Raw genomic sequence first — 25,972 nt, forward strand, 5'->3', positions numbered from 1 at the left:
GTCCCATAGTATGATGTATGGGTGATATTCTGAGACAATTTGCAATTGATTTTCATTTTTTGTGGTTTTTGACCCCCATTTGAAAGCTGGAAAGCATCAGGAGAAGAAGGCAAATAATTCAAAGATTATAAATAATGAAGACCATGTCAAAAGTTGCTTAGAATTAGTCATTCTATAATATACTACAAGTTCATTTAAAGGTGAACTACCCCTTTAAATAAACAGTATATGTGCCATGGTATAGAAGTATATAACTGGAATATGACTGCATTTAAACATCCAAATAAAAGTTTCTTGTGTAGGATATATTACATATTAACTGGCTAGATTGTAATAAGATTAAAGGGGACATTTTACATAACCTTCATATTCAGATATATGATTAATCTTTCCCAAAACAATGTAGTGATGCAGGAAAAAAAAAGTTTTGAATGCGTTTTTACCTGCTAAAAGTGTCATTATATCAGAGCTGCAATGAGAGGTGGGAGTGTCTGTTCATTCTCTCACAGGAAATGGTGACAGCACTGACTGACAGGCTGAACTCTGCTGTAGCTTGGAAAACTCCTCCCATCTCCCTGCCTGTGTGTCTGTTCCATGTCTGCACATAACTGTCCTATGTCCATCTCTCTGCCATATACCTGCCACGTGGGAGCTGTAGTTTACGAACTTAAGGCTGCACATTTTGGACACCTGGGATGTGGGGGGCCTTTCTACCACTTTCTAGAAACATAATAGATGGATTTTTCCAAGGCCGCTTTATGCTAGTTATTTGCAGCTTGGAAGTCTTCCAGCCACCCTCCCCTTACGTGCACAGATTTATGCTGAAGCCGTTTGTAAAGCAAGCGTTCTCCCTCTATCTGATCATCACTGCGGCCTAGGGTTGCCACCTGGCCGGTATTTTACCGGCCTGGCCGGTAGAAATGATGGCTGATCCCAATGTTATTAATAGGGAAAAAAGTTAAATATATAGGAAGGCCGGTATTTTTTTCCAGAAAAGGTGGCAACCCTACTGCTGCCCCCTGCGACCCACCCCCTCCTCGTTGTGTAGTGCAGGGAAATTCATTGGGGAGGAGCAGGGTGGGTGACGAGTGGAGTTAAATCTAAACAGTTTCAGCGTTAAGCAGGCTAAATGTGTCACTGCTGGGACACAGCTGCTTTAAATCAGTGGATCACTTCTTCTCCTAGCTCCTGCCTGCCTTGCTTGCCTGCCTGTGTTCCATTCTGCTCCCCTCGCAACCTAATTGTTCGATGCCCTGTGCTTGTGTGACCCGCACCTAACCCGCCCTGCTGCAGCCCGCGCCCACCCTTTCTTCCGGGGTCCTTTTATAGACCCGTGCCACCCTGCAGATGACATCACAATGATGTAACAAAAGGGGCGGGGCGAGCAGACGCGAGACTATAAAACCGGAAGTTGGATGCCGGCATTTGAACGTGGCGGGCAGGGAGGGCAGGAGAAGAGCTCAACCCGCACCCGCCCGCCACCCACGAGGAGCAGTGCGAGGTCGACCCAAACCCGCCCGTCCCGCGGGTATTGGGTCGGCCCGCACATCACTATTGTGTAGTGTGGAAAACACATTGTCGAGGGGGAAGAGTGGGAGGGGAGATGAGTCGCTGGTCTTCGACCATCTCCTGAGCTCCATTGTTCAGTCTGAAGGTGCACTGAGTCTGTGTGCAAGGGTGCCTGCCCGAAGTTGGGCGAGTGGGCGGGGCAAGCACAAGCAGCCCTGAGAAGGACCCAGGCTTGATTGACATTTTTATCTTATAGGGTTACTTGATTAATTAGCCTTTAAAAATTACCTAATCTATTACTTTATACTCAATCCATCAATTCTCCACATTATTAGTTAAAATTTGCATATTTGTTACATATATATAGGGAGGTTTTTTTTTTTATACAATTTGTATATATCAAGAAGGTATATTGTACATAAGTTTAGATAAAGACCTCCTAAAAAGGACCTTAGATTGAAGTCTATGTTGAGGCTCTTAGGTTCCAGTGTTCCCATTTTATATATCCTTCTGCTTTCGCATCTTCTACAATGTTTCCCCCCTCCACTTTCTGGTTAATGCCTCCACACCCCAATATGTTAGACCCTTGGGGTTACATCTATGTGCCGCCTTAAAATGTTTATATACACTATGGGTTTATATACCTTTCTCTATATTTCTCAGATGTTCCCCAATTCAACTTATTTTGTCGTTTGAACCCTCATCAACTTATTTTGTCGTTTGAATACTAAGCTCAAGGAGAACGAGCCTTCCTGTGGGTCGGTTTTAAAAGGGGATTTCCAGAAACTGATTTCCAGTGCACTTACCCTTTACTCAGAAGCTCTAGTCTAGTGAGAAAGCAAGGAGCTTTTAGGGCTCTTACAGACCAGTTAGAGTTACTTTCCGGTTTCATTCGTTCAGCCGCAGGGGAGCGCAGGAGTAGATGCACTGATTTCTTTTCAATGGGGCTGTACTCACACAGACGCATGTAAGCGCCGAACGCATTTTGGGATGCAGCATGTTGCATTTTACCTGCAATCGGTGCTTACATGCATCTGTGTGAGTACAGCCCAATTGAAAACAATTCATTGCATCTACTCCTTGCGCTCCCCTGCGGCTGAACACATGAAACCAGAACGCAGGGGAGCGCAGGTAAAAACGCTCGCCTGTAAGAGCCCTTAAGCCCCAGCCCATTAACATACACCTGTAATCATACCTTGTTTTAATGGCTCAATGTCAGCTATAGGCAATTTTTGGCTGCAATTTGTGCACAAAACACAGAAAAAAATCACCAGCGCTCAGTCTAACCCATACTGTGGCATTGACCAGCTGCTAGAAGCACCTTGCCAGTGCTCGGTCTAACCCACAATCTGGAGTTGACCAGCTGCTATAAACGATTTGAAGCCAATAATTGTACACAATGAGAAAGAGAAAAATTGCCGGCACATGGTTTGCCTTTAAAAACAATTATTACAAAAAATGAGGTGTTAGTACCACACATTGGCCAACATATGTAAGCTGTCACGGAGCCGGGATTGGGCAGGTATGGGACATCGGGGTGCAGAAATAGGCATATTGGGCAATTGTAAGCTGTGGGAGATGAGAGGGAATGTTTAAAAAGGAGTTTTTTTTAGCGAACCACTTTAGGGAGGGAAGGAGAAGATTCTTCTTATTTCTGGGGAACAATCTAAAAACAACTGAATTGAAGAAATTATTTGGCAGATGAACAATTTTATTGCCGGTAAATTAGTAATACCAGCCCCGGTTCTAGCTGGTGTTTTTCTTGCTAGCCCAGTCAAATATCAGCTGTGTGGCAACCTTAGGGGCTATACCTATTTTCACTTGGCATTGTATAAAATAAAATGCTATCAGGACATTTATAAGTATTCTTTTGTGTTTGAGTTGTTATTGGTAAGGGATTTCTCCCTACCAAGTCCTCGTACATACTGTATACCGTATACCAGGTAGTAAACTAAAATACATAGGAAGTTTCCTGCTATCGATTGCGGGGTAATGTCTGTACATATTTTGTCCAGGTAGCAAAGAAGGTAGTTACTTAGTGCTCTATGTTCAAGGTGGCTTCCAGCCAATCCATGTGATAGGCAAAATCAAGCTTAGTAATCGTCATTTCAAGTGATGGGGGGAGGGTTGATATCCAGGAATACTGTGTCTCCCAAGATTGCCCACAAAGATGTGATATGTATCTGAAAATGTAGCGTGAATTTACAATAGGAGGTGACAGTCTCCCAGAATTGTTTGATCAATGGATAAGACCATAGACAGTGGTAAATATCAAAATAAGCAATCGTTTGGGTTATCGATTTACTCTGATAGTATGTTACAAATCACTATTTGTGCATAAAGCCTAATTTGGAGATATATTTGTTAAAGAATGAAATGGGGAAAGTATAAATGAGAGAATCCTTTAAACTAGGCTTGTTGAACCAGAGGGGTAGTTGAAAATAAAACAATTTCTCTTTGTCAGAGTTTTGACATTTGCTTATACAATCACCCCAACAAAGAATATTTGTAGGGGAATTGAGATGTTGTAACCAATTAATATTTTTTCTTTTCCATTTAGGAGACTGGAGGCTAAGCCGAGCAGAGGAGACTCACGTTCCTTGATAAAGGGGAAGGAAAGTCTTTTTAACTTGTGGGTGCCACAATTTAGGCATCCCAAGTGATTTTATTTACTTAACTGATAACCCAGGCTGCTGCTCCTGTCAACAGAAAACTGCACCGGCCTAGTGTTCTTCCAGAGATCACCACAGAGTGATTCTCTTTTTCCACTTCTTCAGACATAACTGCATAGTGGTGTGAAATAGCTGTTTTTTTCTGTTGTTAAAGTATGGCTTTTCACTCTGCTGTGTATGCACAGCTGCGGGAATAAAGAATAAGCATGAACAGGATCCCTCTGTGTAGCTCACTGGGCCTCTGCAGTTTTCTGTTGATAGGAGCAGCAGCCCTGGGTAGATACAATCACTTAGAGCTGCCTAACTTTTGGTACCTTCAAGTAAAAAACTTGCTTCTCCTTTAAAGGTAAGTAAGGGTAACCTGATAATCATATTTATGTAATCAGTATAGTATTTGCCATACTATAAAATTGTTTCTATAAACTTGGTTATCTTTAATTTCAGAGGGGTGTTTTTTGAATTGTTCATTAAGCATTTCTAATATATTTTCTTTAGATTGTGTAGTTATTTTTAGATCTATATTAATATATTTGTCATTTTCAGAGATGTGCCTGGTTAATGCTGACTAGTTAAATCTCTGTAACCAGGTACCCCAAGACCATCATTTATTTTTGGACAATAACATCAAAAAAATTAAAATGTAACAAAGTAATAACAATTTGATGAACTGTGGCCCTACATTGATAGCACTGATGTGTTTGTTTTAGAAACACTACTAAAGTTTATACAATCAACCTGCTGTGTAGCCATGGGGGCAGCCATTCAAAGCTGGAAAAAAGAAAAAAGGCACAGGTTTACATAGCAGATAACAGATAAACTATGTAGAATACAATGGGATTCTACAGAACTTTTCTGTTATCTTCTATGTCACCCGTACCTCTTATCCTTTTTTCAGACTGAATGGCTGTCCCCATGTTTATCTGTATAAACTATAGTAGCCTTTCTGAAGCAAACACACCAGTTTTACCAGTACAGGGCAACAGTACATTACATTTTAATTAATTGTAAACACTTTTTTAGTTTCGGTAGAACAATTTTTTTGATTTTTTCCCTTTCCAAATGAATTAAAAGTATTGAGCAAATTCACCATAGGATAGATGCATTTAAGAAAGATCAACATTTTTTAGAAGGCAGTCCTTCCTTTTAAATTTAATGGTGCATTTTTCTGTTTATTATAAAAATGTGCCATCTTTTTTTTATCATTGGAAGTCATCAAAAATAGAGCCAATAAAGATCTGCTGGAAGTTATATACCTAGATTTTTGATTTTAGGATTGTTTCTTTTCGATACCTAGTTGCAATAGGACTTCAGCAGAAGAAAGGCCTTATATATTTATTAGTTCAGTCTTTTGGGTTTAAACCCAGAAATAGACTCAAAGTTTGTAATATTGAGAAGATATTTTTATATTATGAGAAGGATTTTTCACAATTAAGAAAACTCAAATGCTGGTAAACACACGGATAGATTATTAATATCCAGAGCAGGTAATCAGGAGGACATCTTGAGATATCTGATGAGGGATTCCAATGTTATGTTGAACAGTAGGAGTGAGAGAGGCCAACCCTGTCCAGTCCCTCTTTTTAGGTGGATTACTCCTCATATTTCATCAGCTGCGATTTTATGTCTCTTCGAAGAAGTGTATAGCAGCTGAAAAATATTCCATCACTAGCAGATTCCATAGCGGGCACTATTGCTACTTCTATTGCGAAAGCCATGTCAAAGGTTCAGGAGGTTCCAGTGGAAAAACACAAGCGCACACTATCTAAGCGTGACGATATACCCTCCCGCACTTCTCACTCTCCGGATGTATCTGAAAGTTAGGGATCCAACAGGGAGGTATTTTCGTCCCCTGCCCAATCAGAAGATGACGACAACGATGAGGAAGAAAATACCAGAGAGAAGGATACCTCTCACGACATTGACGGCATTATCATGGCCGTCATTGAGGTGCTAAAGCTTGACTCCAACGCAATTCCTCATATCATAAAGGTCTTTTTAAAAGAAAGAAAAAAATCTGCAACCTGCTTTCCCTCGCATGAACAGCTGACAGCGGTAATCCAGGATGAGTGGCATATACCAAAAAGGGCTTTTCAGGCATCACGCAGGTTCTCCAAGTCCTACCCCTTTCAAAGGAGTTTGTGGAGAAATGGTCCGTTCCACCACTAGTAGATGCGCCAGCCTCACACCTTTCCAAAACAACTACTCTACCAGTCATGGACACAGCCACCTTCAAGGATACTACAGAGAAGAGGTTGGAAGGATCCCTAAAAGCGATCTTCTCAGTTGCAGGATCAGCTCTTCGGCCATCCCTAGCCTCAGCATGGGTGAACAGGGCCATAGAAGCATGGGCAACCTCGCTCATACTGGGCACACCCCAGGTAGAACTCATTCACACTGCTCGTTGCATAGCAGAAACCAATGCATTCTTATGCAAAGCAGTTCTGGACACGGCATAGCTCATAGAACGTACCTCGGAGCAGCACCGCGGACCTTATGGCTAAAGAACTGGTCATCCGGCATCAGTTCCAAGAAATTCTTTACAATTTTACCCTTGAAGGGTCTTCGACTATTTGGGGAAAAAATTATCAGGCAACAGGGGGTAGGAGCACTTTTCTACCACAGTCCAAATAACGTTCCGCCTCAGCCCCCTGTAGGGGGTGATTTTTTTTCGTGGCCAAAGCAGCAGGTCAACAAAAAAATCAAACTCTCCATTCAGGTCATCCTTTAGCTCCAAACCATCAGACAAACCTCGTTCAGAATGGAAACCGAACAAGCCCCAAGGCAAGGTCACCCATGACAAGCCCTCATCGGCATGGCTGGGCACTCCCTCCGAGGTCACAAAGCACATAGGGGGACAGCTTCTCCAATTCTAGGAGGCGTGGCTATGCCACTCTTTAGATTCCTGGGTGAAGGAAATAGTCACAGACGGCTATCACCTGGACTTCACTTCTCTTCCCCACAGGAGATTCTTCATTTCAAAAGTCCCGTCCACTCCAAGCAGAGCTCAGGCCTTCCAGGAATGTGTCAGATGTCTTTGGGACCTAGGGGTTATCGAACCAGTCCCATCACAAACGAGATTTTACGACTACAACTCCAATCTCTTCATAGTTCCAAAGAAGGACAACACATTCAGACCGGTGCTGGACCTCAAAGAATTGAACCTCTTGATCAGATTTGTGCAGTTGAAGAAGGAAACCTTGTGCTCCATAATCTGGGGAATGGAACCAGGACAACTGCTGGTGTCCTTGGGCATCAAAGACACTTTTCTCTGTCGTCTCTGGGGGACACAGGGACGCTAGGGGTTAAGCTCCATCCTCCAGGAGGCAGGACACTTATGAAAAATGTAAGGGGCGTGACTGGAGAGCCAGCTTGACCCCACACACTTACTGTACTAATCAGTTTTTTAAGTGTCCTGCTGTCAGGAGGATTGATTTTATCTGATGGGGAATAATTTGCTTTCTTCATCAAGAACACTACATCTGACCAAGTCAATCCCAGAAGCAGGCGTAACCCTGGCATTCTAGAGGGTGATTTCTACGTGGGAATCCACCGTGGGGTAGGTTTCCCAGCCCGAAAAAGGCTGGATGCAACCCCCCAGACGTTCCCGTTCCTACTTGGAGCACACGGTGGAAGAGGCTGATTTACAGAGGGGACTCTCAGGTAAGAGTTCACCCTTCCTGCCTATCCAGCACGTTACAGGCTTCGGTCCCATTCAGGTAACCACGGCTGACATTAAGGCAAAACAAAACCCCCACTTCTCCTCTCTCTACAACGGGGTGCTACTGACAGCTGTATCCCACCCCCCTCTAAAAGTAAGGTGACTATCGCTCACTAGAAGGGACTTGCGCATTTCATCGCAGCCCTGCGGTCCGCGCAGCTTTCCTCTACTCTTCGCATTCAAAGAGGAAAGGGCGCGCGGCTGCAGGGAGGTGGTCGGCACGGGCAACAGCGCCTCGAGGTGCACGCAATTGCGTGGGCGCCATTTTGGTTGAGGGAAGGTGAATCGAAGCACGCCAATTACACGGGCGCCATTTTAAACTGCCTTAACGCCACTATACACTGTTACAACAGCCGACCCACGCTCCAGTGCACCTATACAATCAGCGCAGTGACAAGCAACGGTGCTCACATCCTTGGTCGGCGGATTAACCCGTTCCTCACCAGGGGGGGCTGCAAGGGACAGACTTCAACAGTCTACAACAGTTTTTCCCTCATATCTGCAGGATGGCAGAAGGTAAGGCAGGGGGATTATTCCCTAGGGTAGGGGGAAAAGCCCCAACAACGGCGCAGGTCTCCCACTTTGCCTGCACAAAATGCCAAGCAAAATTTTTGGGGGGCCAGAATGAGTCGCTGTGCAGATCCTGCTCTGGGGGACAAATTAATCCCTTACAGCACCAACCTCAGGTAGCAACCAATGATTCACAGGGCAATTCTCAAAATACAGGAGACACTGCCACACAAGACGCAATAGTACCACCCTGGGCCATACACCTTTCTTAATCCTTGGCATCCTTATAGGGACTTCCAGCTATTGCTGATAACCTGGGAAAGGTACTTTCAAAACTTAACCAAAAACACACAGGCAAGCGAAAAAGAGCAGATAGCCCTAAAACCCTTGCTACCTCACACATTTTTTCTGATGTATCATCAGAAGATCAGGACTCTTCCCAGTCGGAGGGGGAACTTCCTCAGTCTAATGCATCTTCAGAAGATGACGAGAATCAAGGGGAAAGCAACCAAAAGGAAACGCAACATGATATTGATGGCATTATTAAGGGAGTACTCGAGATACTTAATATCACGGCGTCACCAGATGAAAAGGCTCAGACCACAGGCCTTTTTAAACGAAAACAAAATCTACATCTTGTTTCCCCGCACATTACCAATTGACAAACCTTATTCAAGACGAATGGAATTTTCCGGAACGAAAATTTCAAGCCGCTAAAAAATTCTCTAAGTCCTATCCATTCCCTAAGGATGTAGTGGATAAATGGTTCAATCCCCCATCCGTGGATGCACCAGTTTCCCGATTGTCGAAATCTACTACCCTGCCGGTTACCGATGCCGCTGCATTCAAAGATCCAGCAGACAGGCGAATGGAAGGCACCCTGAGAGCTCTCTATTCAACCTCAGGAGCTGCATTACAACCGTTACTGGCTTCAGCATGGGTATCCAGGGCCATACAAGCCTGGGCTGAGGCCCTTCTCAAAGATGTGCAAGAAGGAGTACCCAGATCCGAACTCACTGCATCCATCCTATCAATCGTGGATGCTTCAGCTTAACTGTGTGACGCCACACTAGACGCTGCACAAACCACAGCTAGAGCATCAGCACTATCAATATCAGCAAGGCGGATTCTATGGCTTAAGAGTTGGTCAGCAGATCTCAGCTAAAAGAAATCCCTCACATCACTTCCATTCAAGGGAAAACGGTTGTTCGGCGAAGAACTTGAAAAGATCATTTCCCAAGCCACTGGGGGTAAGAGTACCTTCCTTCCGCAGTCCAAAAGCAGGCCAACTAACACCCCTAGAAAAGGACGGTTTTTTCGAGGCCAAAGCGGACGTTTTCCCAGAAGGAATCATTCTCCACCTAGATCACACTTTCGCTCCAAGCCAAGTGACAGAGGTCGGCCAACATGGAAGTCTAACAAAACCCACAACAAGCCGACACACGAGAAATCGTCAACAGCATGACGGCCCACTCCCTCCGGAATCACAGGAACAAATAGGGGGCAAATTACTGCGATTCCGGGAGGCATGGATCCAGCACTCTTCAGATGCCTGGGTCAAAGAGATAGTATCAGAGGGGTACCACATAGATTGCCTCAGTCTTCCCCCCAACAAATTTTTCATGTCCAGAGTTCCCTCCAACAGCATCAAGGCTCAAGCTTTCCTAAAATGCATCTCCAGTTTGGAACTATCAGGAGTCATAGTGCCTGTGCCCTCTCAAGAAAAATTCTCTGGTTTTTACTCCAATCTATTCATCGTCCCAAAGAAGGACGGATCATCCAGACCGGTGCTAGATCTAAAATTGCTGAACAGATTTGTCCGTTCGACCCGATTCAAAATGGAAACCCTGTGATCAGGGGAATGGAGAAGGATCAACTAATGATGTCATTGGACATAAAAGATGCATATCTCCACGTCCCAATCTGGCCTCACCATCACTGATTCCTACGGTTCGCATTTGCCAACAAGCACTACCAGTTTGTAGCTCTACCTTTCGGATTATCGACAGCACCACAAGTGTTCACCAAACTGATGACGATCTCGGCGGCGGCTCTAAGACTAAGGGGAATTTCAATCACTCCCTATCTCGACGGCTTACTCATAAAAGCCAGATCAGTGGAAAGAGCAAAAGAAGACCTTCATCTAGCGATCTCGTTGCTACAAAGTTTCGGATGGACCGTGAATTGGTCAAAATCCAATCTACAACCCAGTCACCAAATGACCTTTTTGGGGATGGAATTCAACACGATCACACAAGTAGTCTGTCTTCCTCTCGACAAACAGAAAAGACTCAGAGACCAGATAAAACGCCTACTTCACGCACAAAAGATAACGATTCAGGCCGCAATGAGAGTATTGGGGGTCATGGTCTCAGTCATCGAGGCGGTACCGTTTGCACAGATACACCTTCGACCACTCCAGACGAACATATTAGCCGTCTGGAAAGGGGGACCACTCACCCGAACATTCTTCCTATCCCAACCGACCAGGAATTCTCTCCTCTGGTGGCTAAAACCCGACAACCTCAACACCGGTCAGTCATGGGCGACACCAGACTGGAACGTCATAGCCACAGACGGCAGTCTGCAAGGTTGGGGAGCGACATGGACCAACCTATCAGCACAAGGGTTTTGGTCAGCAGACGAAACAAAACTCCCAATAAATATACTGGAATTAAGAGCTGTGAGACTGGCACTCAACGAGTGGACACAACCGCTACGAATAAAACCAGTACGAGTACAAATCAACAATGCCACAACAGTGGCATACATAAATCGACAAGGTGGAACCCGCAGCAAGGCGGCACTAGCAGAGGCTCAACAAATATTACATTAGGCAGAAACCAACAGAGTGACGCTGTCCGCAATCCACATACCCGGGATAGCCAACACCAAAGCGGACTACCTCAGCCGCAATCAGTTGGAGCCCGGAGAATGGGAATTACATCCGGAGGTTTTTGCAGAGTTAGTGCATCGCTGGGGTCAACCACAGATAGACCTCATGGCCTCAAAACGCAATCACAAAGTACCAGCATATTTTGCTCGATGTCGAGATCCGGCAGCACAAGGAACAGACGCAATGACTCAAGACTGGCGGTTCGATCTAGCCTACGTATTTCCACCTCTACCCATGTTACCCAGGGTGTTAAAGAAGATCAGACAGTCGCAAGTCACAGTAATCGTAGTGGCACCATATTGGCCACGACGGACATGGTTCTCAGATCTACAGGACATGTCGGTAGATCAACCAATGCACTTGACCCAACGGTCGGATCTCCTCCTTCAAGGGCCAATAGCCCACCACAACCCAGGGCTGTTTCTTTTGACGGGGTGGCTATTGAATCCGACATCTGGAGAAGACAGGGGCTATCAGAAGATGTAATTTCTACAATGTTGAAAGCCCGAAAAGCAACATCGTCCAAATCTTATCATAGGATTTGGCACTCCTACCATACCTGGTGCTGTGAAGGGGGTCTACCTTTTCGAGAACTTGACATTCCCAGGATATTATCTTTTCTTCAGAGAGGAATCCGACTAAATCTCAAGCTAAGTTCGATTAAGGTCCAGATCTCAGCCTTATCGGTTCTTTTTCAGACAAGACTAGCACTCCATGGATCAATAAAGACCTTCGTACAGGGAGTACAACACATAAGACCCCCGTTCCGTTCCCCAGTACTAGGGTGGGACCTAAACCTAGTACTTGAGGCACTGCTTGATCCGCCCTTTGAACCCATGGGATCCACTTCAGAATCACAACTGACCAAGAAGGTACTATTCCTAGTGGCAATATCATCAGCAAGACGAGTGTCCGAACTGAGCGCACTTTCATGTGATGAACCTTTCCTGATTTTCCACAAAGACAAAGCTGTTCTACGGACATTACCTTCCTTCCTACCAAAGGTAGTATCCAATTTTCACGTTAATCAGGAAATTGCAGTACCGACGCTGTGTCCGGATCCCAAGAACGAAAAGGAACGTCGACTACACAAGCTGGACGTAGTCAGAGCACTCCGTTGGTATGTTGAACGTTCAAAGCACTTTAGACGTTTTAGATCATTTTTCCTACTACCAGTGGGACCTAAAAGAGGTCAAGCAGCTTCTAAGGAAACCTTAGCACGATGGATTAAAGAAACCATTCGGCAGGCCTATCTCTCAAAAGGGAAGGCCCCGCCACTGTCTGTTCGAGCCCACTCAACGAGGGCAGTCGGAGCATCATGGGCATTGCGCAATTCTGCCTCAGTGGAGCAGATCTGCAGAGCGGCCACCTGGTCCTCAGTTCACACATTTTCGAAATTCTACAACATTGACACCTACTCCTCAGCTGAGGCGGCGTTTGGCCGTAAAGTACTACACTCAGTGGTACAGTAATAGGGTCAATTCATCCATTACAAATTCAATTCCCACCCGTTGTTTTGGGGCTGCTTTGTTAAGTCCCCTAGCGTCCCTGTGTCCCCCAGAGACGACAGAGAAAACAGGATTTTTAATACTCACCGTTAAATCTGTTTCTCTGTAGTCGATAGGGGGACACAGGGCTTCCCGCCCTCTTGTGAAGTTGTTGACCACGTTGGTCTAATGGGAATATTCTTCTGTTTTACCTTTATGCTATTGTTCTTAGTTTTATGGAGTTAAATATAGCAGTATCTTTGGTACAAACTGATTAGTACAGTAAGTGTGTGGGGTCAAGCTGGCTCTCCAGTCACGCCCCTTAAATTTTTCATAAGTGTCCTGCCTCCTGGAGGATGGAGCTTAACCCCTAGCATCCCTGTGTCCCCCTATCGACTACAGAGAAACAGATTTAACGGTGAGTATTAAAAATCCTGTTATCTCCATGTCCCCATCTGGCCACCCCACCACCAGTACCTCCGATTTGCCTTTGGCAAGCGGCATTTCCAGTTTGTAGTACTCCCGTTCAGGCTAACCTCGGCGCCATCCATCACACGGATGATTTTCCTCGAGTTGGAATGCGACACGCTGGAACCAAGAGTGTTCCTACCACAAGAGAAGCAACTCAAGCTCCGCAACCAGATTCAGCATTCCAGACATTCTCTCCTTTTTACAAGAGGGATGGACATAGGCCTTAAAGGAACAGTAACGCTAAAAAAAATCTACCCTGCATAAAGTGTATTAATAGCAATTCTTTATTAAAAAAATACTGTTAGAAAACACTGCTTCCTGTCTACTGGAGAACGGCGATATGGCGACTCACTCTGCAGCTCTGCACTCCGCATCTTCTCGGTAAACCGACTTCTGCCAAAACCGGAAGTTATGAATCCGGAGCCCACAGGCTTGTGGCCAGTTACATAGGTGAGATCCTGGCAGCCTAAAGCCCCTGTCCGACCCATTATCTCCCTGGGCAGCAGCTCGTCTGCCCTCCCTGGGGGCATCCGTTCATCCCCCGACCCCCCTCCAGAAGAGAAGTGAGCAAGAGGAGCAGATCTGCACTACTCTCTTGGATTTACCTGTACAGCTCTGCCTCGCGATGGGATCTCAGAAAGGATTTGTGCCTCCAGTTGTTGTTGATCGGTGGTTCGATGCGGGGGGGAAAGAGCAGAGAGAGCACAACAGGCACAGTGACTGCAGCTCCGCGCAGGATAATAGTGCTCTTCATCATTGCCGACCTTTCTCTCCTCTGCCCTGTAAATCAACTGATTAGCTGAGGAACCCTCTGTAAATCGTTGATTGTTGAAATAGTGTTACTGTTCTCTCTACCTCTCTGTGTCCGTTTACTTGGTACCAACTGAGTTGAATAGGAAAGTACTAGGGGTAAAGCTGGAACATCCAGGCATGCCCTCTTTTTCTTATCCAATCAAGTGTCCTGCCTCCAGGAGGATGGAGCTTAACCCCACTGGTCTCATGTGTCCCCCTGTCGACTACAGAGAAACGGATTTACCAGTAGGTTAGTGATGTGCGGGTAGGCCCAATACCTGCGGGTTTACACATGGGTCTGGCGGGTTCGGCCCCGCTCCTCCATTTGTGGGTGGGAGCTACTGACTTCCTGCTTGATTTTGTAAAGATGCTCGCCTCCTGCGCCTCCCCTTTTGTGACGTCATCAGCTGGGCGGGTTATGGTAAAACCCGACCCGCACATCACTACGGTAGGTACATAAATCCTATTACAAGTGCCAATTACAACCAGTGCCTTTATTTTTAACCTATTTTGCAATGTAGATAATCTTTATACTAGTACTTCCCAGATCTTCCTTTTTCAAGGCTCTTCTTTCCAGGGGTGATATGCTTCAGAGGAGTTTTAATAAACCATTTTGGGATCTGTTATCACCTTAGTAAGAGAAATTAGGCTTGATGTCAAAGGTTGTTTTGAGAAACAACGGTATTAAGCAAATGGGTCAAAAAAAGAGAAATTCAATTGATTAACTATTTGTTAAAGGGGTTGTTCACCTTTTAACATCTGTTCAAACATAAACAGTCTGGGTCATTTAAGCATTTTACTTAATCATCTTTATTATTTAAAAAACTTTTTTTTAAATTACAGATCACTTTAGCTGCAGGTCAGAAGCTCTTAAAGAGATACTGACACCAGAATTTAAACTATTTTTTACATCTGTCATAATATTGCCTTTGAAAGCTACTTATAACTTTGCCATAAAGTATTTGCACAATGCTTTTACAGTACCTGTCTGATGCCCCATGTTCCTATATGAGGGGGCTGCCATATTTGTGCAGCAGTAGCCCATTAGCATTAGAAACTTTAACTGACAGGCTGAGATGGTACAGTCAGGTTGGCAAAACAGTCAGGTTTAGAAACTTCAACTTACTTACAAAAACAATACTCTCCACAAAAAAACGATCAACATGACCTATAGGTAACTTTTAATATACATTCATATTTTAAAAAGTAGTTTTTAGTGTCAGTATCACTTTAAGTTTCTTTCTGTTCTCCACTTAGGGAGGGGATCTCTCACATCTTTGCCTGTGTGATGTGATGAAAGCCCAAGGAGGAAGTTCTGGACTGAAGAGCTACTGCACATTCCTTTCCTCTCCTGCTTCATTTGCATGTCTTCGACCCAACTGGCTGGCAAGATTTTACATAAGAGAATTAATTTAATTTATGTTCCAGAATATGACTTTGATTTTATCATTATAAACAATTGAAATGTACTATGCCACAAAAGAGATCATATTCAGTTAATCTATCCATAGAAAAAAATATATATATATAAATGTCAGCACAAAAGAAACCAAAAATAAACATTAAGAAACATGTTCTGCATTCTCTAATGAACCAGTGTGGCAGAAGATTTAGGGGTAGATTTATTAAAATGTGAGATCAGAGCTCACCACAAAAAAAATACAGTTCACCATTTGATAAATACACTTATAGGAATGACTAGAAAGGGGATGAGTTTTTTTGTGGTGAGCTCTGATGTCACATTAAGGGGCCTATCTATTATGCTGTGTAAATGGAGTCTTGTCAAAAAAGGTGATAAGTGTGAAGACACGCAGAGCTACTAGTAGCAGCTACTTGCCGCATCGACAAAATAGACAATAGTGATTATTGGCTTAGCTAAGACACTACATGTGTTTTAGCAGAAGCAAGTCTTAGGGGCACATTTACAAAGCTCGAGTGAAGGATTCGAATTAAAAAAACTTCGAATTTCGAAGTGTTTTTTTGGCTACTTCGACCATCGAATGGGCTAGTTCGACCTTCGACTACGACTTCGACTACGAATCGAACGATTCGAACTAAAAATCGTTCGACTATTCGACCATTCGATAATCGAAGTACTGTCTCTTTAAGAAAAATTCGACCCCCTAATTCGACAGCTAAAAGCTACCGAACTCAATGTTAGCCTATGGGGAAGGTCCCCATAGGCTTGCCTGCGTTTTTTTGATCGAAGGATATTCCTTCGATCGTTGGATTAAAATCCTTCGAATCGTTCGATTCGAAGGATTTAATCGTTCGATCGCAGGATTTGCGCTAAATCGTTCGACTTCGATATTCGAAGTCGAACGATTTTAGTTGCTGGTCGAATATCGAGGGTTAATTAACCCTCGACATTCGACCCTTAGTAAATCTGCCCCTTAGTATTGTCTATGGCAGGATAATTTTTTGGCTTTTTGTAGCTGCTACTAGTGGCCCTGTGTGTTTTCACCCTAAACGTTGTGTAAAATAAACAGCAAATTCCTCAACATTTGTGCGCCTTCCAAATTCCACATTTGGCGGCATTAGAAAAGTAGAATGCATGATAAGTGCACCTTTTTCCTTTTGATGTGTGGTGAATTTGAATGTTGTTTCTTTGCTGTATTTTTACACAACCGTAAATATTCCCCGTAGTGTCAGTCAATCGTTCAAGTGTCCATTGCTAATTGATGTGAAAGGGATATGCTCTTAGTCAGAGAGGATCTGGATAATTGGCTATATATATTTTTCATTGTCCTTTTATTTGATAAGGCTGAGAACTCTGCTCCCTGAATATCGCATAATCATCTTTTGGTAGGGAGTCATCAGTTACCAGAGAGAGAGTCTGATAGTAATAAAGCAAGCAAGTCTTTATAAAGTTCAAGAATGCCTTTGAAACATACATTTTATCTTCTGGACCTGTTTTCCCAATACTTAGCTTTTCTTGCTAACTGTTTAAACTTTTTTTCCTAGATACAACAATTTATTTTTTGTGGAGGAAGAGTTATCTTCTTTGAAAGGAATGCTGTCTTCCATCTCTAAAACAGTCATTTTGGAGGTAGGTAGGACAGTTGATTATTTATATAACTCTGTAACCTATCTCTTGCTTTCTATACATAATTCTCAATAGTCATGTCAGCTGTCTAGCTATAATTCAACTGTTTTTGCATGACATGACATGTGGGAGAGACTTATAATTGCACGTTGTCTGTTGGTGTCTTATATTTTATGCAGTTCTTAACACAGATTATACCCCATTCACATCTGTCCCTGCCCCACAGGAACTTACAATATAAACTTCCTATCACATTCATTCACAGTTAAGTCAGTTATATGTTAATCATATCACACACACACACACAGAGTTTACAATCTAAAGATCCTATCCTTTCATACATAGTAGGGTCAGTTGTAGCGTGTGGGTTGTATAAAGGAGTGATTGGAAACAATGTGGATTTAGTGAATCTGGTGTTTGAACTACTGAATTACATACTAGTGAAGAAGCACAGAATGCTAAGGTGTTTTACTCATTGCATGTTGGGAGGGACACCGTGATCGATAAAGCCTGGCTTTACCCCTCAATAGAGCAGTGAAACCCTTTATCAGACGGGATAGTAGCGAACAGCTTAGCTTCTGGCTTGTGAGTGCTAAAGGGTTTTTACCTTACAAGATACATAATCATTAGAAAAGGTCCTTTTACAGATTATACATCATTCACATCAGTCCCTGACCCACGTGAAGAGCTTACAATCTAAGTATCCTATTATGTTCATTCACAGTAAGGCCAGTTATTTCTCAATCATATGGCTCACACACACACACACACTTCGTGCAGATGTTCCAGAGAGTTTACATCATTCACATAAATCCCTGCCCCACGGGGGGAGTTTAAAATCTAAGGATTCCTATCACATTCATAGACAGAAGGGTCAATTATAGGTTGTGTAACTGAGTGAGTGCAATCAATTTTGATGATTTTGTGAATCTGGTGTTTGAAAGATCCTATCACATTTATACACATAACGGTCAGTTGTAGTGTGTGGGTTGTATAACGGAGTAATTGGAACCAAGGTGCATGATTTAGTGAATCTGGTGTTTGAACTACTGAATTGCATAGTAGTGAAGAAGCACAGAATGCTAAGGTGTTTAACTCATTGCATGTTGGGAGGGACACCCTGATTGATAAAGCCTGGCTTTACCCCTCAATAGAGCAGTGATACCCCTCATCCTTCATGCTCCGAGTGAACAGGCACTACTGTCTGTCTTCCGTAATGAGGTATGCCTTCTTCCCCACATTACAGTCGAGCGTGCACTACCAGACGGGACAGTAGCGAAGAGCTTAGCTTCTGGCTTGTGAGTGTGGAAGGGTTTTTACCTTACAAGGTACATAATCATTAAAACAACTCATTGCATTGCACAGATTATACATCATTCACATCAGTCCCTGGCCCACGGGGGGAGCTTACAATCTAAGGATCCTATCACATTCATACACAGAAGGGTCAGTTGTAGGTTTAGGTTGCATAACGGAGTGATTGGAACCAAGGTGCATGATTTAGTGAATCTGGTGTTTGAACTACTGAATTGCATAGTAGTGAAGAAGCACAGAATGCTAAGGTGTTTAACTCATTGCATGTTGGGAGGGACACCCTGATTGATAAAGCCTGGCTTTACCCCTCAATAGAGCAGTGATACCCCTCATCCTTCATGCTCCGAGTGAACAGGCACTACTGTCTGTCTTCCGTAATGAGGTATGCCTTCTTCCCCACATTACAGTCGAGCGTGCACTACCAGACGGGACAGTAGCGAAGAGCTTAGCTTCTGGCTTGTGAGTTGCGAAAGGGTTTTTACCTTAGAAGATATACAATCATTAAAAAAGTCCTACCTTCTGTTCTTCAAATGTGCCATCGTCATTTGTTCCATGTCATCTGGCTTCCTCTTCTTATTTCTATAGCTCCGTCACATTTTATGCAGTGCATTTTACAGATTATACATCATTCACATCAGTCCCTGCCCCACTAGGAGAGCTTACAATCTAAGGATTCTATTACGTTCATTCACAGTAAGGTCAGTTATTTGTCAATCATATCGCTCACACACACACTTCATGCAGTGGTTTCCAGAGAGTTTACATCATTCACGTCTGTCCCTGCCCCACAGGGGGAGCTTACAATCTAAAGATCCTATCACATTCATACACAGAAGGGTCAGTTGTAGTGTGTGGGTTGTATAACGGAGTGATTGGAACCAAGGTGCATGATTTAGTGAATCTGGTGTTTGAACTACTGAATTGCATACTAGTGAAGAAGCAGAGAATGCTAAGGTGTTTAACTCATTGCATGTTGGGAGGGACACCCTGATTGATAAAGCCTGGCTATACTCCTCAATAGAGCAGTGATACCCCTCATCCTTCATGCTCCGAATGAACAGGCACTACTGTCTGTCTTCCGTAATGAGGTATGCCTTCTTCCCCACATTACAGTCAAGTGTGCACTACCAGACGGGACAGTAGCGAAGAGCTTAGCTTCTGGCTTGTGATTGTGGAAGGGTTTTTACCTTACAAGGTACATAATCATTAAAACAACTCATTGCATTGCACAGATTATACATCATTCACATCAGTCCCTGGCCCACGGGGGGAGCTTACAATCTAAGGATAGTATCACATTCATAGACAGAAGGGTCAGTTGTAGGTTTAGGTTGCATAACGGAGTGATTGGAACCAAGTTGCATGATTTAGTGAATCTGGTGTTTGAACTACTGAATTGCATAGTAGTGAAGAAGCACAGAATGCTAAGGTGTTTAACTCATTGCATGTTGGGAGGGACACCCTGATTGATAAAGCCTGACTTTACCCCTCAATAGAGCAGTGATACCCCTCATCCTTCATGCTCCGAGTGAACAGGCACTACTGTCTGTCTTCCGTAATGAGGTATGCCTTCTTCCCCACATTACTGTCGAGCGTGCACTACCAGACGGGACAGTAGCGAAGAGCTTAGCTTCTGGCTTGTGAGTGTGGAAGGGTTTTTACCTTACAAGGTACATAATCATTAAAATAACTCATTGCATTGCACAGATTATACATCATTCACATCAGTCCCTGGCCCACGGGGGGAGCTTACAATCTAAGGATAGTATCACATTCATAGACAGAAGGGTCAGTTGTAGGTTTAGGTTGCATAACGGAGTGATTGGAACCAAGGTGCATGATTATTGAATCTGGTGTTTGAACTACTGAATTGCATACTAGTGAAGAAGCACAGAATGCTAAGGTGTTTAACTCATTGCATGTTGGGAGGGACACCCTGATTGATAAAGCCTGGCTTTACCCCTCAATAGAGCAGTGATACCCCTCATCCTTCATGCTCCGAGTGAACAGGCACTACTGTCTGTCTTCCGTAATGAGGTATGCCTTCTTCCCCACATTACAGTCGAGCGTGCACTACCAGACGGGACAGTAGCGAAGAGCTTAGCTTCTGGCTTGTGATTGTGGAAGGGTTTTAACTTTACAAGGTACATAATCATTAAAACAACTCATTGCATTGCACAGATTATACATCATTCACATCAGTCCCTGGCCCACGGGGGGAGCTTACAATCTAAGGATCCTATCACATTCATAGACAGAAGGGTCAGTTGTAGGTTTAGGTTGCATAACGGAGTGATTGGAACCAAGGTGCATGATTTAGTGAATCTGGTGTTTGAACTACTGAATTGCATAGTAGTGAAGAAGCACAAAATGCTAAGGTGTTTAACTCATTGCATGTTGGGAGGGACACCCTGATTGATAAAGCCTGGCTTTACCCCTCAATAGAGCAGTGATACCCCTCATCCTTCATGCTCCGAGTGAACAGGCACTACTGTCTGTCTTCCGTAATGAGGTATGCCTTCTTCCCCACATTACAGTCGAGCGTGCACTACCAGACGGGACAGTAGCGAAGAGCTTAACTTCTGGCTTGTGAGTGTGGAAGGGTTTTTACCTTACAAGGTACATAATCATTAAAACAACTCATTGCATTGCACAGATTATACATCATTCCCATCAGTCCCTGGCCCACGGGGGGAGCTTACAATCTAAGGATAGTATCACATTCATAGACAGAAGGGTCAGTTGTAGGTTTAGGTTGCATAACGGAGTGATTGGAACCAAGGTGCATGATTTAGTGAATCTGGTGTTTGAACTACTGAATTGCATAGTAGTGAAGAAGCACAGAATGATAAGGTGTTTAACTCATTGCATGTTGGGAGGGACACCCTGATTGATAAAGCCTGGCTTTACCCCTCAATAGAGCAGTGATACCCCTCATCCTTCATGCTCCGAGTGAACAGGCACTACTGTCTGTCTTCCGTAATGAGGTATGCCTTCTTCCCCACATTACAGTCGAGCGTGCACTACCAGACGGGACAGTAGCGAAGAGCTTAGCTTCTGGCTTGTGAGTGTGGAGGGGGTTTTTACCTTACAAGGTACATAATCATTAAAACAACTCATTGCATTGCACAGATTATACATCATTCACATCAGTCCCTGGCCCACGGGGGGAGCTTACAATCTAAGGATAGTATCACATTCATAGACAGAAGGGTCAGTTGTAGGTTTAGGTTGCATAACGGAGTGATTTGAACCAAGGTGCATGATTTAGTGAATCTGGTGTTTGAACTACTGAATTGCATACTAGTGAAGAAGCACAGAATGCTAAGGTGTTTAACTCATTGCATGTTGGGAGGGACACCCTGATTGATAAAGCCTGGCTTTACCCCTCAATAGAGCAGTGATACCCCTCATCCTTCATGCTCCGAGTGAACAGGCACTACTGTCTGTCTTCCGTAATGAGGTATGCCTTCTTCCCCACATTACAGTCGAGCGTGCACTACCAGACGGGACAGTAGCGAAGAGCTTAGCTTCTGGCTTGTGAGTGTGGAAGGGTTTTTACCTTACAAGGTACATAATCATTAAAACAACTCATTGCATTGCACAGATTATACATCATTCACATCAGTCCCTGGCCCACGGGGGGAGCTTACAATCTAAGGATAGTATCACATTCATAGACAGAAGGGTCAGTTGTAGGTTTAGGTTGCATAACGGAGTGATTGGAACCAAGGTGCATGATTTAGTGAATCTGGTGTTTGAACTACTGAATTGCATAGTAGTGAAGAAGCACAGAATGCTAAGGTGTTTAACTCATTGCATGTTGGGAGGGACACCCTGATTGATAAAGCCTGGCTTTACCCCTCAATAGAGCAGTGATACCCCTCATCCTTCATGCTCCGAGTGAACAGGCACTACTGTCTGTCTTCCGTAATGAGGTATGCCTTCTTCCCCACATTACAGTCGAGCGTGCACTACCAGACGGGACAGTAGCGAAGAGCTTAGCTTCTGGCTTGTGAGTGTGGAAGGGTTTTTACCTTACAAGGTACATAATCATTAAAACAACTCATTGCATTGCACAGATTATACATCATTCACATCAGTCCCTGGCCCACGGGGGGAGCTTACAATCTAAGGATAGTATCACATTCATAGACAGAAGGGTCAGTTGTAGGTTTAGGTTGCATAACGGAGTGATTGGAACCAAGGTGCATGATTTAGTGAATCTGGTGTTTGAACTACTGAATTGCATAGTAGTGAAGAAGCACAGAATGCTAAGGTGTTTAACTCATTGCATGTTGGGAGGGACACCCTGATTGATAAAGCCTGGCTTTACCCCTCAATAGAGCAGTGATACCCCTCATCCTTCATGCTCCGAGTGAACAGGCACTACTGTCTGTCTTCCGTAATGAGGTATGCCTTCTTCCCCACATTACAGTCGAGCGTGCACTACCAGACGGGACAGTAGCGAAGAGCTTAGCTTCTGGCTTGTGAGTGTGGAAGGGTTTTTACCTTACAAGGTACATAATCATTAAAACAACTCATTGCATTGCACAGATTATACATCATTCACATCAGTCCCTGGCCCACGGGGGGAGCTTACAATCTAAGGATAGTATCACATTCATAGACAGAAGGGTCAGTTGTAGGTTTAGGTTGCATAACGGAGTGATTGGAACCAAGGTGCATGATTTAGTGAATCTGGTGTTTGAACTACTGAATTGCATAGTAGTGAAGAAGCACAGAATGCTAAGGTGTTTAACTCATTGCATGTTGGGAGGGACACCCTGATTGATAAAGCCTGGCTTTACCCCTCAATAGAGCAGTGATACCCCTCATCCTTCATGCTCCGAGTGAACAGGCACTACTGTCTGTCTTCCGTAATGAGGTATGCCTTCTTCCCCACATTACAGTCGAGCGTGCACTACCAGACGGGACAGTAGCGAAGAGCTTAGCTTCTGGCTTGTGAGTGTGGAAGGGTTTTTACCTTACAAGGTACATAATCATTAAAACAACTCATTGCATTGCACAGATTATACATCATTCACATCAGTCCCTGGCCCACGGGGGGAGCTTACAATCTAAGGATAGTATCACATTCATAGACAGAAGGGTCAGTTGTAGGTTTAGGTTGCATAACGGAGTGATTGGAACCAAGGTGCATGATTTAGTGAATCTGGTGTTTGAACTACTGAATTGCATAGTAGTGAAGAAGCACAGAATGCTAAGGTGTTTAACTCATTGCATGTTGGGAGGGACACCCTGATTGATAAAGCCTGGCTTTACCCCTCAATAGAGCAGTGATACCCCTCATCCTTCATGCTCCGAGTGAACAGGCACTACTGTCTGTCTTCCGTAATGAGGTATGCCTTCTTCCCCACATTACAGTCGAGCGTGCACTACCAGACGGGACAGTAGCGAAGAGCTTAGCTTCTGGCTTGTGAGTGTGGAAGGGTTTTTACCTTACAAGGTACATAATCATTAAAACAACTCATTGCATTGCACAGATTATACATCATTCACATCAGTCCCTGGCCCACGGGGGGAGCTTACAATCTAAGGATAGTATCACATTCATAGACAGAAGGGTCAGTTGTAGGTTTAGGTTGCATAACGGAGTGATTGGAACCAAGGTGCATGATTTAGTGAATCTGGTGTTTGAACTACTGAATTGCATACTAGTGAAGAAGCACAGAATGCTAAGGTGTGTTTAACTCATTGCATGTTGGGAGGGACACCCTGATTGATAAAGCCTGGCTTTACCCCTCAATAGAGCAGTGATACCCCTCATCCTTCATGCTCCGAGTGAACAGGCACTACTGTCTGTCTTCCGTAATGAGGTATGCCTTCTTCCCCACATTACAGTCGAGCGTGCACTACCAGACGGGACAGTAGCGAAGAGCTTAGCTTCTGGCTTGTGAGTGTGGAAGGGTTTTTACCTTACAAGATATACAATCATTAAAAAAATCCTACCTTCTGTTCTTCAAATGTGCCATCGTCATTTGTTCCATGTCATCTGGCTTCCTCTTCTTATTTCTATAGCTCCGTCACATTTTATGCAGTGCATTTTACAGATTATACATCATTCACATCATTCCCTGCCCCACTAGGAGAGCTTACAATCTAAGGATTCTATTACGTTCATTCACAGTAAGGTCAGTTATTTGTCAATCATATCACACACACACACTTCATGCAGTTGTTTCCAGAGTTTACATCATTCATGTCTGTCCCTGCCCCACAGGGGGAGCTTACAATCTAAAGATCCTATCACATTCATAGACAGAATGGTCAGTTGTAGTGTGTGGGTTGTATAACGGAGTGATTGGAACCAAGGTGCATGATTTAGTGAATATGGTGTTTGAACTACTGAATTGCATACTAGTGAAGAAGCACAGAATGCTAAGGTGTTTAACTCATTGCATGTTGGGAGGGACACCCTGATTGATAAAGCCTGGCTTTACCCCTCAATAGAGCAGTGATACCCCTCATCCTTCATGCTCCGAGTGAACAGGCACTACTGTCTGTCTTCCGTAATGAGGTATGCCTTCTTCCCCACATTACAGTCGAGCGTGCACTACCAGACGGGACAGTAGCGAAGAGCTTAGCTTCTGGCTTGTGAGTGTGGAAGGGTTTTTACCTTACAAGATATACAATCATTAAAAAAATCCTACCTTCTGTTCTTCAAATGTGCCATCGTCATTTGTTCCATGTCATCTGGCTTCCTCTTCTTATTTCTATAGCTCCGTCACATTTTATGCAGTGCATTTTACAGATTATACATCATTCACATCAGTCCCTGCCCCACTAGGAGAGCTTACAATCTAAGGATTCTATTACGTTCATTCACAGTAAGGTCAGTTATTTGTCAATCATATCGCTCACACACACACTTCATGCAGTGGTTTCCAGAGAGTTTACATCATTCATGTCTGTCCCTGCCCCACAGGGGGAGCTTACAATCTAAAGATCCTATCACATTTATACACATAACGGTCAGTTGTTGTGTGTGGGTTGTATAACGGAGTAATTGGAACCAAGGTGCATGATTTAGTGAATCTGGTGTTTGAACTACTGAATTGCATACTAGTGAAGAAGCACAGAATGCTAAGGTGTTTAACTCATTGCATGTTGGGAGGGACACCCTGATTGATAAAGCCTGGCTTTACCCCTCAATAGAGCAGTGATACCCCTCATCCTTCATGCTCCGAGTGAACAGGCACTACTGTCTGTCTTCCGTAATGAGGTATGCCTTCTTCCCCACATTACAGTCGAGCGTGCACTACCAGACGGGACAGTAGCGAAGAGCTTAGCTTCTGGCTTGTGAGTGTGGAAGGGTTTTTACCTTACAAGGTACATAATCATTAAAACAACTCATTGCATTGCACAGATTATACATCATTCACATCAGTCCCTGGCCCACGGGGGGAGCTTACAATCTAAGGATAGTATCACATTCATAGACAGAAGGGTCAGTTGTAGGTTTAGGTTGCATAACGGAGTGATTGGAACCAAGGTGCATGATTTAGTGAATCTGGTGTTTGAACTACTGAATTG

At 43.9% G+C, this 25,972-nt stretch overlaps 1 long non-coding RNA gene across 1 annotated transcript in view; it reads left to right on the forward strand.

Moving 5' to 3' along the window:
• Positions 1-16,461: 16,461 nt before the first annotated feature.
• The window catches only part of LOC121394586, a 60,968-nt gene continuing 51,457 nt past the window's right edge, over positions 16,462-25,972 (forward strand). Inside the window, exon 1 of the long non-coding RNA XR_005961798.1 lies at positions 16,462-17,104. This is a non-coding gene — a long non-coding RNA (uncharacterized LOC121394586). The remainder of the gene's footprint in view (positions 17,105-25,972) is intronic.

This window comes from Xenopus laevis, chromosome 1L (genome assembly GCF_017654675.1).
Source record: "Xenopus laevis strain J_2021 chromosome 1L, Xenopus_laevis_v10.1, whole genome shotgun sequence".
Classification (NCBI taxonomy): Eukaryota; Metazoa; Chordata; class Amphibia; order Anura; family Pipidae; genus Xenopus; species Xenopus laevis.